This window comes from Bos grunniens, chromosome 21, assembly GCF_055505025.1.
Source record: "Bos grunniens cultivar Pamir isolate PY7600 chromosome 21, Bosgru_T2T1.0, whole genome shotgun sequence".
Taxonomy (NCBI): domain Eukaryota; kingdom Metazoa; phylum Chordata; class Mammalia; order Artiodactyla; family Bovidae; genus Bos; species Bos grunniens.
In genome coordinates, this window is record NC_141185.1 from 22171107 (window position 1) to 22183445 (window position 12339).

General features: G+C 43.5%; 1 long non-coding RNA gene across 1 annotated transcript; it reads right to left on the reverse strand.

Annotated features, from left to right (window-relative positions):
• Nucleotides 1-966: 966 nt before the first annotated feature.
• LOC147349218 (uncharacterized) lies at nt 967-3428 on the reverse strand. The gene is made up of 2 exons (XR_015149700.1): nt 2320-3428; nt 967-1426 (listed from the first exon to the last, which is right to left on the reverse strand). It is a non-coding gene; the product is annotated as an uncharacterized LOC147349218 (long non-coding RNA).
• Nucleotides 3429-12339: the final 8911 nt, after the last annotated feature.

Consider the following 12339-nt stretch of genomic DNA (forward strand, 5'->3'; position numbering starts at 1 on the left):
AGTCCAGGCTCCACAACAAGAGAGAGGCTCCACTTGCTGCAACTAGAGAAAAGCCTGCACAGCAATGAAGACGTGGCACAGCCAAAAATTTTTTTAAATTATTAAAAAAAAAACCAAAGGGTATTTATTAGCCTTGTCATTTGGGGAGGGCACCATGCTAGGCAAGGGAAACTTCAAGTCTGGAAGTTAGAGATTACATCTTCAGGACACACCCAGCACAATGCCTGGATGTGGGTAAGTAGTCCAAAACCTTTGACTTTTATATATATAAAAGTCAAAATATGGAAAATCCCATGGATGGAGGAGCCTGGTAGGCTGCAGTCCATGGGGTCGCAAAGAGTCATACATGACTGAGCAACTTCACTTTCACCTTTCACTTTCATGCATTGGAGAAGGAAATGGCAACCCACTCCAGTGTTCTTGCCTGGAGAATCCCAGGGACGGGGGAGCCTGGTGGGCTGCCGTCTATGGGGTCACACAGAGTCGGACACGACTGAAGCCACTTAGCAGCAGCAGCTGCAGCATATACGTATATATGTATATATACTTTTTGTCCATGCCCCAAGGCTAGTGCCCTGACCAGGGATCAATCTGTGCCCCCTGCATTGGAAATGCAGAGTCCTAACCACTGGACCACCAGGGAAGTCCCTCTATACCTTTTAAAATGAATGACACATAATAAAAGGTTATAAACAGAGCAATCTGAATTCAGAGGAGAGAGAAAGCAGAATGTTGAGGAGTCTGCAGAAGGCTGTGCTTTGAAGGATGCAGGCTATGGACAGAGCAAGGCGTGGGAGAACATTCCAAGCAAGTGAGGTGCCGACTGCCCCAACTACCTGCCCTCTCTGTTTCCATAGTGATGGAGTATACACAGCCCTGCTGGCCCTTGAACTAGGACTATCCGTGCAACAATGTTCTCATCCATAACATGTGAGCAGAAATCATGGATACAGCGTCCACAGCATCTGCTTTAAAATCAGAGGGGGATACTTTATGCTGTGGAATAAACAGCACAAGGTTATTTCTTGCTCACAAAAGTCTGTTGCAAGCCCAGGGGCTTTTTCACATTCACTCAGGATTCCTGCAGGTTTCCATATCAGATTGTTAACAGTGAGGCCAAATTGAACGTCAGAATTTGGGGCAGAGAAAGGTTTATCACAAGGCCATGCAAGGAGACATGGTGGCTCATGCCTTGAAAAGTCTAGAGCTCCCCAAAGAGTTTCAGCAAAGCATTTTTAAAGGGCAGTTGAAGGGCATAGGTTGCAGGCTACGTGGTCGGCTGTGCACAGTTCTCTGACTGACCGATGGTGAGGCAGCAGGGTGGTGTCCCAGGGATTTACATCATCAGTCCTTAGGCTCCAGGAGACCTGGGGTATGTGCTTATAGTCTTCAAGAACTTCTTCTATTTGGTGGGGGGTTTTCATATCTGCAAAACAGTTCAAGAAATTTGCATCAAATACTAGTATCTAGGTACTTTGAGAGGAGCTAAAGCAGAGGAGATGGGGGAAGGCCTGTCTCAGGAAGGCCCCATAAGGTCCTACTCTGTACTTAGTAGCTCAGTCTTGTCTGACTCTTTGTGACCCCATGGACTGTAGCCTGCCCGGCTCCTCTGTCCATGGGATTTTCCAGGAAAGAATACTGAAGTGGGTTGCCATGCCCTCCTCCAAGGCATGTCCCTCCAATGGACATTCCCAACCCAGGGATCAAACCCAGGTCTCCCACATTGCAGGCAGATGCTTTACCCTCTGAGCCACCAGGGAAGCCTTCTCTGCTCAATCTTTGATTCTTTGATTCTCCTCAATCTCGAGGAAAACAGATTTTGAACAAGAAAAGGAATACAGGTTCAAATAAAAAAGTTAATCGTAAACTTGAGAAAGGTACCCCACAGGGTCCTGTCACATCTGCCCATCAACATGTGTTTTGGTCATCCTGGCAAGGGGAGCAGGGGCTGGAGAATCAAGCCCATCAATGGAAATCTTGGCAGGTAGGTAACTCATGCTACACTAGCTCCTGTCCCTCTGGTCAACACTAGTCACATGGCTGTGCCTAATCACACGAATGAAGAATTGTAATCTTCCATGTGCCTATCAACAGAAAAGAATTGGATACTAGTAAATACTGCAGTGTATATTATACTTACACAAAATGAAGGTGCGTGTCATCAATTAATGTCTAGTTTCTGAAGGCTGAGACACATGTATGCATTGACCAGTCTTTGACCATGAAAATGAGGAAACTGCCCTTGAGGATGGTGGAAACACAGGATGAAAGAAATTCAAGTTGATGAATGGTTTCATGGGACAGAATCACTATACCAACCTGGATCATCCACTTCCTGACAACTGTGGGAGAGAGAAATAAACTTCTATCAGGTTCAAGCCCCTGTGTCTTGAAGTCTCTCTCAGCAGCTTAGCCGAAACTCCCAACCAATACAGGCAATGGCATTAACTGGAGTTAGTGTAAGTAAGGGAGTAGTATTGTTGCTTTAAAATAAACAAAAAGAATGACCAGGGAAAGTCCAATGCATGTAGCAGGGCACCCAAAGCCAGGGCTCTGGAACAAAACCAGAGGGATAGAGTGGAGAGGGAGGTGGGAGGGGGGTTTGGGATTGTGGCTGAGTCATATAAATGTATGGCAAAAACCATTATAATATTGTAAAGTAATTATCCTCCAATTAAAATAAAGAATTAATTTTTTTAAAAAGGAACAGCAAGACACATCTGTCTGTTCCAACCCAATGATAAGCTTTGAGCTAGTATGAACTAAAAACAGAAAACTTTTTTCTGGTTTCTTTAAGATCTAGCATATTTCTACATTCAGAGGGTATTTTTTGTGGATAATTATTGGCTGATTGATAGTAGGAAGAAACAAAAATACGAGAAATCAAAGCTCTAGATCTAACTATACTGAAGGCAGTTGAGTCTCCAAAACATAGCACACAGCCTCCAAACTGAGAAGGACATATACCACCTTGACACAGAAAAAGGTTTAGACAGTCTTCTAACTGAAAAGGAAGGAACACTTCAGTGAAAACCATCCATTGCTCTATTGCTTCTCCAAAGGTACAATGTGAAATGGCTTTAACCCTTTGAGCCACTAGAGAAAAAGAGCATGACTACATAGGAGAAAGCATTTTTTGTTTGTCAAGTTTTATTTTATTTATATTATTATTATTTCTTTTGCTTTTTAAGTTGCAACAATAGAGAGTGGTTAAGGATTCTCAATGAAGACGTGTTTCTTTTGATTTTTCTTCATAAGTGATTTTCTCTTCCCCTTTTTAATGGTATGATTAGGGAAGGTATTTGTTTCGACAAGTAAGGTCATAATTACACCCAACAATTTTTTTATACTCCATTTAAACATGCAAAAGTTTCACCTGTTGGTTCATTAGAAATATTATATTAAAAATATTAATGTTATAGTAATAATAAAACAGACTATAGTGTCTTCTTAGTCAAGATTAACTGAAATATGCATCAGCCACAAGAGGGTTAATATCCTGACCTCATATCCAGATAAATGTCAGTGAAATGATAGCTTTCAAGAGGCTGCATGAAACAATCTAAAATAAAATGCAGAATTAGAGAACTGACAAAATAATTGGGGGAAAAGTAAAAATGAACATGATAATAAACAACGTATTTATAACCAGAGTAACTCATAATGAGATATTTATATTTATTTTAACCTGATCATTACCCAATTTTTCTATAATGTTGGTTCTATAAACATTTATTTCACTAGCCTCATGGTGAAACTATTATAAATATGACTTTAACCAAAATTGGTGGAGGAAAAGCACGGATCCGAGGACAGTCTTGCCCCTTGCAGCCCCGGGTTGGGGTGCTGACCGTAGGAGAGGCAGTTCCAGGGTATCTGGGAAGGTAGTTGGGGTGATGCTGACGGAGGTGTGCACTTGACCCTGGAAATCAGAGCTGGATCCTGGGGAGGCTGGAATTCTAGTCCCTAACCCCGACCAACTGTGGAGCTTTGGTGTTGAGATACAAGGGGCCGAAGCTCACCCACTTACAAGCCAAGTCAAACAGGAAGAGGAATCAGAAAACTATTTCCTTTTAAACTAATGAAAGACAGGGCTGCCCTGGTGGCTCAGTGGTAAAGAATCTGCCTGCCAATGCGGGAGTCACAGGTTCCATCCCTGGTCCAGGAAGATCCCACATGCTGAGGGGCAACTGAGCTCATCCACAACCACTGAGCCTGTGCTCTAGAGCCCACAAGCCACAACTACTCAACCCACGTGTCCTAGAGCCCGTGATCTGCCAGGAGAGATGCCACCAAAATGAGAAGCCTGTGAACCGCAACCAGAGGGTAGCCCCCACTCTCCACAAGTAGAGACAAGCCCGCACAGCAACAAAGACCCCGCACAGCCAAAAAACTAAGAAAAGATAGACATGTGTAGGCACCATGGCCCTGAAAATATGGAACCTGAATTAGACAACCCTGCCTCACGATACCCAGTCAGAAGCCCAACTAGCCAGCTGCGGGCCTCCCACAGCAAAGCCTAATCCCGCAAGCTTGAGGGGAGGATGAGCAGAAGGCACACGCCCTTTGACAGAGCCCCAGCTCAAGAGGGGCTGACGGCTGAACCCACACACCTAGCTCCTCTCCAACTCACTCCAATCAACTCGCTCGACCTCCAAGGGGAAGTAAGAAGGCAGGAGTGCTTAGGAAAAATTCCCTTTTCAAAGAACGTGGAGGCGTGAAGAAGAGGCCCCTCCCAAGGTGAGTCCCTCAGCTGTATAAACCTGAGTTTTCCATTTTTGAACTAATATCTCCAGTGTATCTTTTCACTCTAATATTTATGATTTTTTTTTTTTTTATTTTTTTTTTCCTCTAATTTTATTTTATTTTTAAACTTTACATAATTGTATTAGTTTTGCCAAATATCAAAATGAATCCGCCACAGGTATACATGTGTTCCCCATCCCGAACCCTCCTCCCTCCTCCCTCCCCATACCATCCCTCTGGGCCGTCCCAGTGCACCAGCCCCAAGCATCCAGCATCATGCATCGAATCTGGACTGGCAACTCGTTTCCTACATGATATTTTACATGTTTCATTGCCATTCTCCCAAATCTTCCCACCCTCTCCCTCTCCCACAGAGTCCATAAGACTGTTCTATACATCAGTGTCTCTTTTGCTGTCTCGTACACCGGGTTATTGTTTAAAAGTCTTTGAGAGGCATGTATGTACCTAGGACTAGAGTATGAAGGACAGCACTCTTGTGGGTCACTTAGAATGGGGAAGGTGTTCCTGACCTAAGTATATGAAATGTATGCCATCATATGGCTTTATTATATTTCAACAAATATCTATTGAGTACCTTCTATGTGCCAGTGAACAGAGTAATTAAAAAAAACAGATCAGATCCCCACCTGTCTTCCCAGAGCTTACACTCTAGTGTGTTTGATGTATGGGTGCACGAATGGTTGTGTCCAACTCTTTGTGACCCCATGGACGGTAGCCCACCAGGCTCTTCTGTCCATGGAATTTCCCAGGCAAGAATACTGAATTGAGTTGCTATTTCTTACTCCAGGGGATCTTTCTGACCCAGGGATTGAACTCACATCTCTGGCATCTCCTGCACTGGCAGACAGATTCTTTACCACTAGCGCCGCCTGGGAAGCCCACACTCTAGGGAGGAGAGATATTAAATAAGCAAGCCCATGAAAGTACAATTACCAAATCAATAAGAGCTTTAAAGCAAGAAAAAGTGGAGGGTGGTAGTTGGAGGAAGGACAAGAAACAAACTTCCAGGCAGAAGGAATAGCAGGTGCAAAAGGCCCTGAGACTGGGATGGATACAGCACTTTTGAGATGTTAGATGAAGACTGGCCAAGAGTTCATTGAGGAAGAATCTGACTGACACAATTTGCATATGGTAGTACCAGGCAGGCAGGACATTATAGAATATGCCAAGGAGCTTGGATTTTATTCTGAGAGAATGAAAATCTAGTGAAGAAATTTAAGTTAGGGGAAAATATGCTCTAAATTATGACGCTAAAAATGACTAAACTCTGTGAAGAATAGATTTGGAAGCATTTAAGATCAATACCCCCATGAAGTCATTGAAGGCAATGGCACCCCACTCCAGTACTCTTGCCTGGAAAATCCCATGGACGGAGGAGCCTAGTAGGCTGCAGTCCATGGGGTCGCTAAGAGTCAGACACAACTGAGTGACTTCACTTTCACTTTTCACTTTCATACATTGGAGAAACAAATAGCAACCCACTCCAGTGTTCTTGCCTGGAGAATCCCAGGGATGGGGGACCCTGGTGGGCTGCTGTCTATGGGGTCGCACAGAGTCGGACACGACTGAAGCGACTGAGCAGCAGCAGCACCCCCATGAAGTAATATGAGCCACCTGGCAAAGTCACAGAGGAGAAGGGACAGGGTGTCCTTTGGGCCTCTGGAGTGTAGCCCCAGAGCTCTCATGTCACGGTCATCACTGGTAAGAGCTCTTGCCACCTACGTGGGTCATTAGAGCCAAGTTGGTTAATAACTGATGGTTGGTGAGATGATATTAACCTATCATTTTGTATACTAATGTTAACACTCTTTAGTGCTTCATTCAAAGGAGTAAAGGTGAATTTTTATCCAAGGGTCCCCCAAATAAAGTTCCTAATAGATATTCTCCCCAGTGACTCAGTGGTAAAGAATCCACCTGCAATGCAGGAACCACTGAGACCAAACTGGCTGTCTAAAGTGTATGTGCCTGGATAAAGTTCCTTTGTCTTGGTAAAAGAAGGGGTAGAAGAATTATTGGGGAGAAGATTTTTTTAATTGAAGTATAGTTAATTTATAATCTTGTGTTAGTTTCGAGTGTACAGCAAACTGATTCAGTTTTATATATATATACACTTTTTTAGACTCTTTTCCTTTATAGGTTATTATAAGAAATTGATTACAGTTCCCTGTGCTACACAGTAGGTCCTTGTTTACCTATTTTATATAGAGTGGTGTACATGTTTTAATCCCCAACTCCTAATGTATCTGGGAGAAGATGGTTTTTATCTTGAGGTTGTACTTCAGACCTTGAGTTAGTTACCTTTATAAGCAATAGCTAGAGGTAACACCTCATTTTACCTCACTGTGCATGAGTGTTAAGTCACTTTAGTCATGTCTGGCTCTTTGTGACCCCATGTAGCCCACCAGGCTCCTCTGTCCATGGGGATTCTCCAGCAAGAATACTGGAGTCGGTTGCCATGCTCTCCACCAAAGGATCTGCCCATCCCAGAGATCGAACCCACGTCTCTCACATCTCCTGCATTGGCCAACAAGTTCTTAACCACTGGCTGTCCCCAAAGTACTATTGAGTCACCAATGGCAAAAAAAAAAAAAAGCGCCTATAAAGTAGAAAAATAAAGAAATAAACAAAAGTGAGAGCCTTTGTTTACTACCTTGAGCTCCTCCTTAAAGGAAGCACTGCTAGGACAGCACTCCTGCAAGACAGGTCACCCGACTCTAGGCTCCTGGAAGCTACAGGTGGGAGGTTACCTCTGGTCGTTCCCAGTCCTGAGACCGCCTACAAGGAACCCCGACTCCGTTTATTCAACTCATTCACTGAATACTTAGAGTGCCTCCAATGATCCAGGCATCAGTCAAGAAAAAATGTTTTGGTTTTTTTTCCTGCAAAGAAACACAGCTTAACTGACTTTAGAGAAAAGGGAGTTTATGGGTTCATGTAACTCAAAAGTGCAGAGTAAACAAAGCCAGCTTCAGTCAATACTGGAGACTAACGCTCCAATGGTTTGAGCGGGGGCGGGGGGGAGATCCATTCTTGGTTCTGTTTTCTTCCATGTTCCCTGCATTCTCATGAGTAGCTCTCCTTAGAGCTGATGGTCCCCAGGCTGGCTCACAGTATAACAACTAAAGTGAAAGTTGACTTTCCCCTTCACAGTAGGAACAAAACCCCTAAGATTGCCTCGAATTAGACCACCATGTGCAGATCTGAACCAATCACTGACAGAAGGGGGCTGGCCAGTGACCTGTGTCACTTTGACCCATCGAACTTAAGTCATGTCCTTATCCACATGGGGCAAAGCGGGGAGGTTCATCACCATCCAAACAGCATGGCCCAAATTAGAAGACTGCAAAGAATGTGGCTTGGTGATTCCCTAAAGACACCTTTGTTAGAAGAAAGATGATAGCAAGGCAATAGATATCCACAAAGTATTTAAACTTCAGTGACACGAGGTACAAAACAAGCTTGCCCTCACAAACAATGCAGGAAAAGCATGATTCCACCACGCAATGCCATACATAAGGTAATTACGCTGATCACACATCTTGGCTAGCCAAGGCAGTCATAGTTTACGCCTGGTGTCCCAGCATAATTATTAACAATGGACTGCCTTTGTCTCAAAAATGCCCTGGTTTGGACAATGTGTTTTGTGGCCACTAACAGTAACTGATGTATCTTCAAATGTGCATGAAAGAAGGACAAAGGGATGACTGACTGGGAGAGAGGGGGCAGCAGTGGATTGGAAAGGCTTCATAAGGAGGGCAGTGCTTTCCCTGCACATTGAAGAATGTGTTGAAATGCTCCAGAGGCTCTAGATGCTAAGCAAGTCCAAGCACCAGGAAAGGGGAGGAGGTATGAACAATCATTTGGGGTGGAGGAATTGCTCCCACACCTCTGTGATCCAACAGGATCAAAGATGTGCAGAGGAAAGGGTTGGGGCAAAGGACAGGAAAGGTGAGCCAGGTAACTGGCCTCTGACCAAAAGAAGAAGCACCACATAAAATAAAATGAGGGACTTCCCTGCCGGATCAGTGGTTGAGAATCCACCGGCCAGTGCAGGGGACACAGGTTCGATGCCTGGTCCTGGAAGATCCCACATGCCATGAGCAGCTAAGCCTGTACGCTTAGAGCCTGTGATCCATGATGAGAAAAGCCTCAGCAGTGAGCAGCCAGCACACTGCAACAATGAGCAGCCCACGCTCGCCCCAACTAGAGAAAGCCTACACACAGCAACGAAGACCCATAAATATAATAATATAAATAATTTTTACAAAAATAAAATGAATTATCCAAGCTTATCAAGTCTGGCAGTAAGCTAGACTTCCATGGTTTAGAATAGAAAGACAAAAATCTTCCTTTGATTTCTGGTCCCTTGAAACACTCTGGAAGTATGCTGAACCTGAGAAGTGAATTTAGAAGCTTGTTTCACCTCACTTAGATTCATAACACCTGCTGCTGAAGATGTAACCTGGACTCAGAAGATGAAAAATGTCCTCTGTCAGGCCCAGACATATGTCACTGGTTTGGATCATATGTCATCTGTGCCTCAGGTAATCACGAACGCAACAGGAAGAAACAGTTGTGTTGTATAATATGTTTTCTGCTTATCCTCCTTGTGAGATACATTATTTCAAAAGAACAGATAGAAATGGATATATCATAGGGTATCAACAGAGCCAATACATTTGGCTTAAGAGAAGTGTGTATTTTAAGTTGTTCCTATAAATTTTACCCCAGATATAATGATAATTTTGCATTATTAGCTTCACACAGCCAAAGAGAATGTTCATTCTTTAGTGTTAAATTGTTATGTTCACAATTTGAGAGGGAAAAGGAAATTATAAATATGCAATGTAATCTATGGGAATGTAACTTCTTCCTAGTCTAGTATTTTCTAGTAATTGCTTCACAATTCTTCATACCTCCCTACAATGTCAAAGTTTCATACAAGCAAATCTTAAAATGAATAATGGAGTTGAATATACTATAATTTCAAACACTTGTGTGTTGAACAGCTAGTTATTCTCTAGAGTACCTCTGAGAATGGGTGAAGTTAAATGTCTTTATGTAATATAATGAAAATGAAACATGAGTGTTAAACTCTAATCAATCCTATCCCTTTCTAGCTATAGCTGTTGGGGGAACAGATATTATAGTGTCCACATGATATCACTTATTTAGATACAAAGAGAATAACTTAGTCATTAATACTGATAACCCTGGGGCTTCCCAGGTGGAGGTAGTGGTAAAGAACCCACCTGCCAAAGCAGGAGACAAGAGAGACGAGGGTTCAGTCCCTGGGTCGGGAAGATCCTCTGAAGGAGGGAATGGCAACCCACTCCAGTAAATTCTTGCCTGGAGAGTCCCCGTGGACAGAGGAGCCTGGCAGGCTACTGTCCTTAGGGTCGCAAAGAGTCAGACACGACTGAAGCAAGTTAGCACGTCTGCACGCACAGATAACCCTTGGGCTTCGGTAGTGAGGTGGGTGTCCCTGTCCTCTCTGTACGTGTCCCTCCGGAAGCCTTCAGTCATCTTTGCAGTTCACGTCAGACTATCTCACCTGTCTTGTGGCTGCCATCTGCAGACCTCTTGGTACCTTCCTTTGTTCACAGAAGATGTCAGTATGTGAATCTGTCATCTTTTCTGCTCCTCAAGCTATTATCTTTATTGATGTCTTCAAGATCCTTGAGAAAAACTCATTGCTCACATGGCCTTGCCCCTCCTCACCTTCAGTGTCCTTTCCCCCTATCTTCTAACACCACCCACCCCCACAGGTAGACCCTGGACCTTGGTATCACTGACTACTGTACTGTCCCTGAGTTTTATATCCGATTGTTAAACCTGACTCCCCTTCACATTCTCTCATCCCTACTCCGGCTGTGCTTTGATCACACCAAGTTCTCTAAATCATCAGTCTTTACTCTTGTTCATTCTTCATGATCTCTCTCACTTTTCTTTATTCCTTATTCAACTATATCATCCTATATCTATGTGCTTTTTTATTGGGGTATTGTTGCTTCACAGGGTTGTGTTAGTTGCTGCTGTACAACAAAGTGAATTAGCTATATGTATAATACCTATATCTCTTCCCTCTTGGACCTCCCTTCCACCTACCACCCCATCCCACCCATCACAGAGCACCAGCAGCTTCCCATTAGCCGTATATATGCCAATCCCAATCTCCCCGTTCATCCCACCACCCCGCCACCTCCTGGGTCCACACATCTGTTTTCTATATCTGCATCTCTATTCCTTCCCTGCAAATATGTCCATCTGTACCATTTTTCTAGATTTCACATATGTGACTTAATATATGGTACTTGGTTTTTTTTTTCTTTCTGACTTACTTCACTCTGTATGACAGTCTCTAGGTCCATTAACTTTTCAAAAGTTAACTCTCTTGCCCTCTTTTTCTTCCAGTTCACTTTCCCCCAGAGAACTCTAACCCTGGTTGTCCCACTAGCTCTTACTCCACACTGGCCGCAGAACAAGTCTGCAGAAAAGCATGTGCTTTCTGTCTACTGATTCCAGTTTAAATTCATGATCATGTATCCTTACTGGGTCTTCAGTACTGCTTGGTTACCTTAATACTTTAATAGATGCTCACTTCCCACTCTTCGCGATGAGCCCGTGTCATGATTTTCCTGTCTCCTCAAACCGCCAGTCTCCACCCCAGGGTGCAGCGCACCCTCGGCGCACCTGAATTCTCGTGCCTTCCTTTGTAAGAGAGGAGCGTGCCAGCTTCCACCAAAGTCACCACTTGGGCACAAGCTCTCCAGCCCGTGCTTTGCTATTCCAGGACCCTCTTCCTGGAATATTCCTGCTTTTCATCGCTTTATCCTTCTGGACTTAATTACTCCCACTAGCACAGACATGTTCTCGATTCCTTCCTCCAGCTCCTGCTATATTTTTCAGCTCCTTTTCAGAAGAAAACTTTCCAGAAGGGTTGACTGAAGTTGTCTCCATTTCCTCTCCATTCCTGTCTTTCCTCAGCCCACTCCAACTGGCCTTTATCCCCATTCCTTTGAAACTGTACTGTGTCGGGTCAACAACAACCTACGTTCTATCCAATTTAATGGTCCCTTGATCATCCTTGTCTTACTAGATTTCTCATAAGCGTTTGGCACAGGTGAAAAATCTTTACAGAGACATTTTCCTCTCTTGACTTTCCTTTCTCACTGGCCACTTCTCCTCTCCTGCTCATCCTCTTCTGCTCAGTTCCAGTGTGTTCCCAGAATACGGCATTCCCATATTAGGTCCTCAGCTGGGAATTCCCTTTCCTTCAATATCCCACATGTCATTTAAGTCTTATTTAAATAGAAGCCCTGCAGAACGACATTTTCTGACAACTTGATTTTAGTTTTTCCAGAAACTCTATCTTGTCTATTGTAATAGTTCTTAATGTATTTGTTTATTGTCTCATCCCACTAAAAATTCCACAAAAGTAGGGAATTTGTCTATCCTGTTCACGGTTCTAAGCAACTAAAAAGATTTCTTGTGTGAATGAAAAAATTAATATTGGCTTGCACAGTAAAAACTAATACTTTTTCATTAACAACTACATCTTCTTTGCATTGC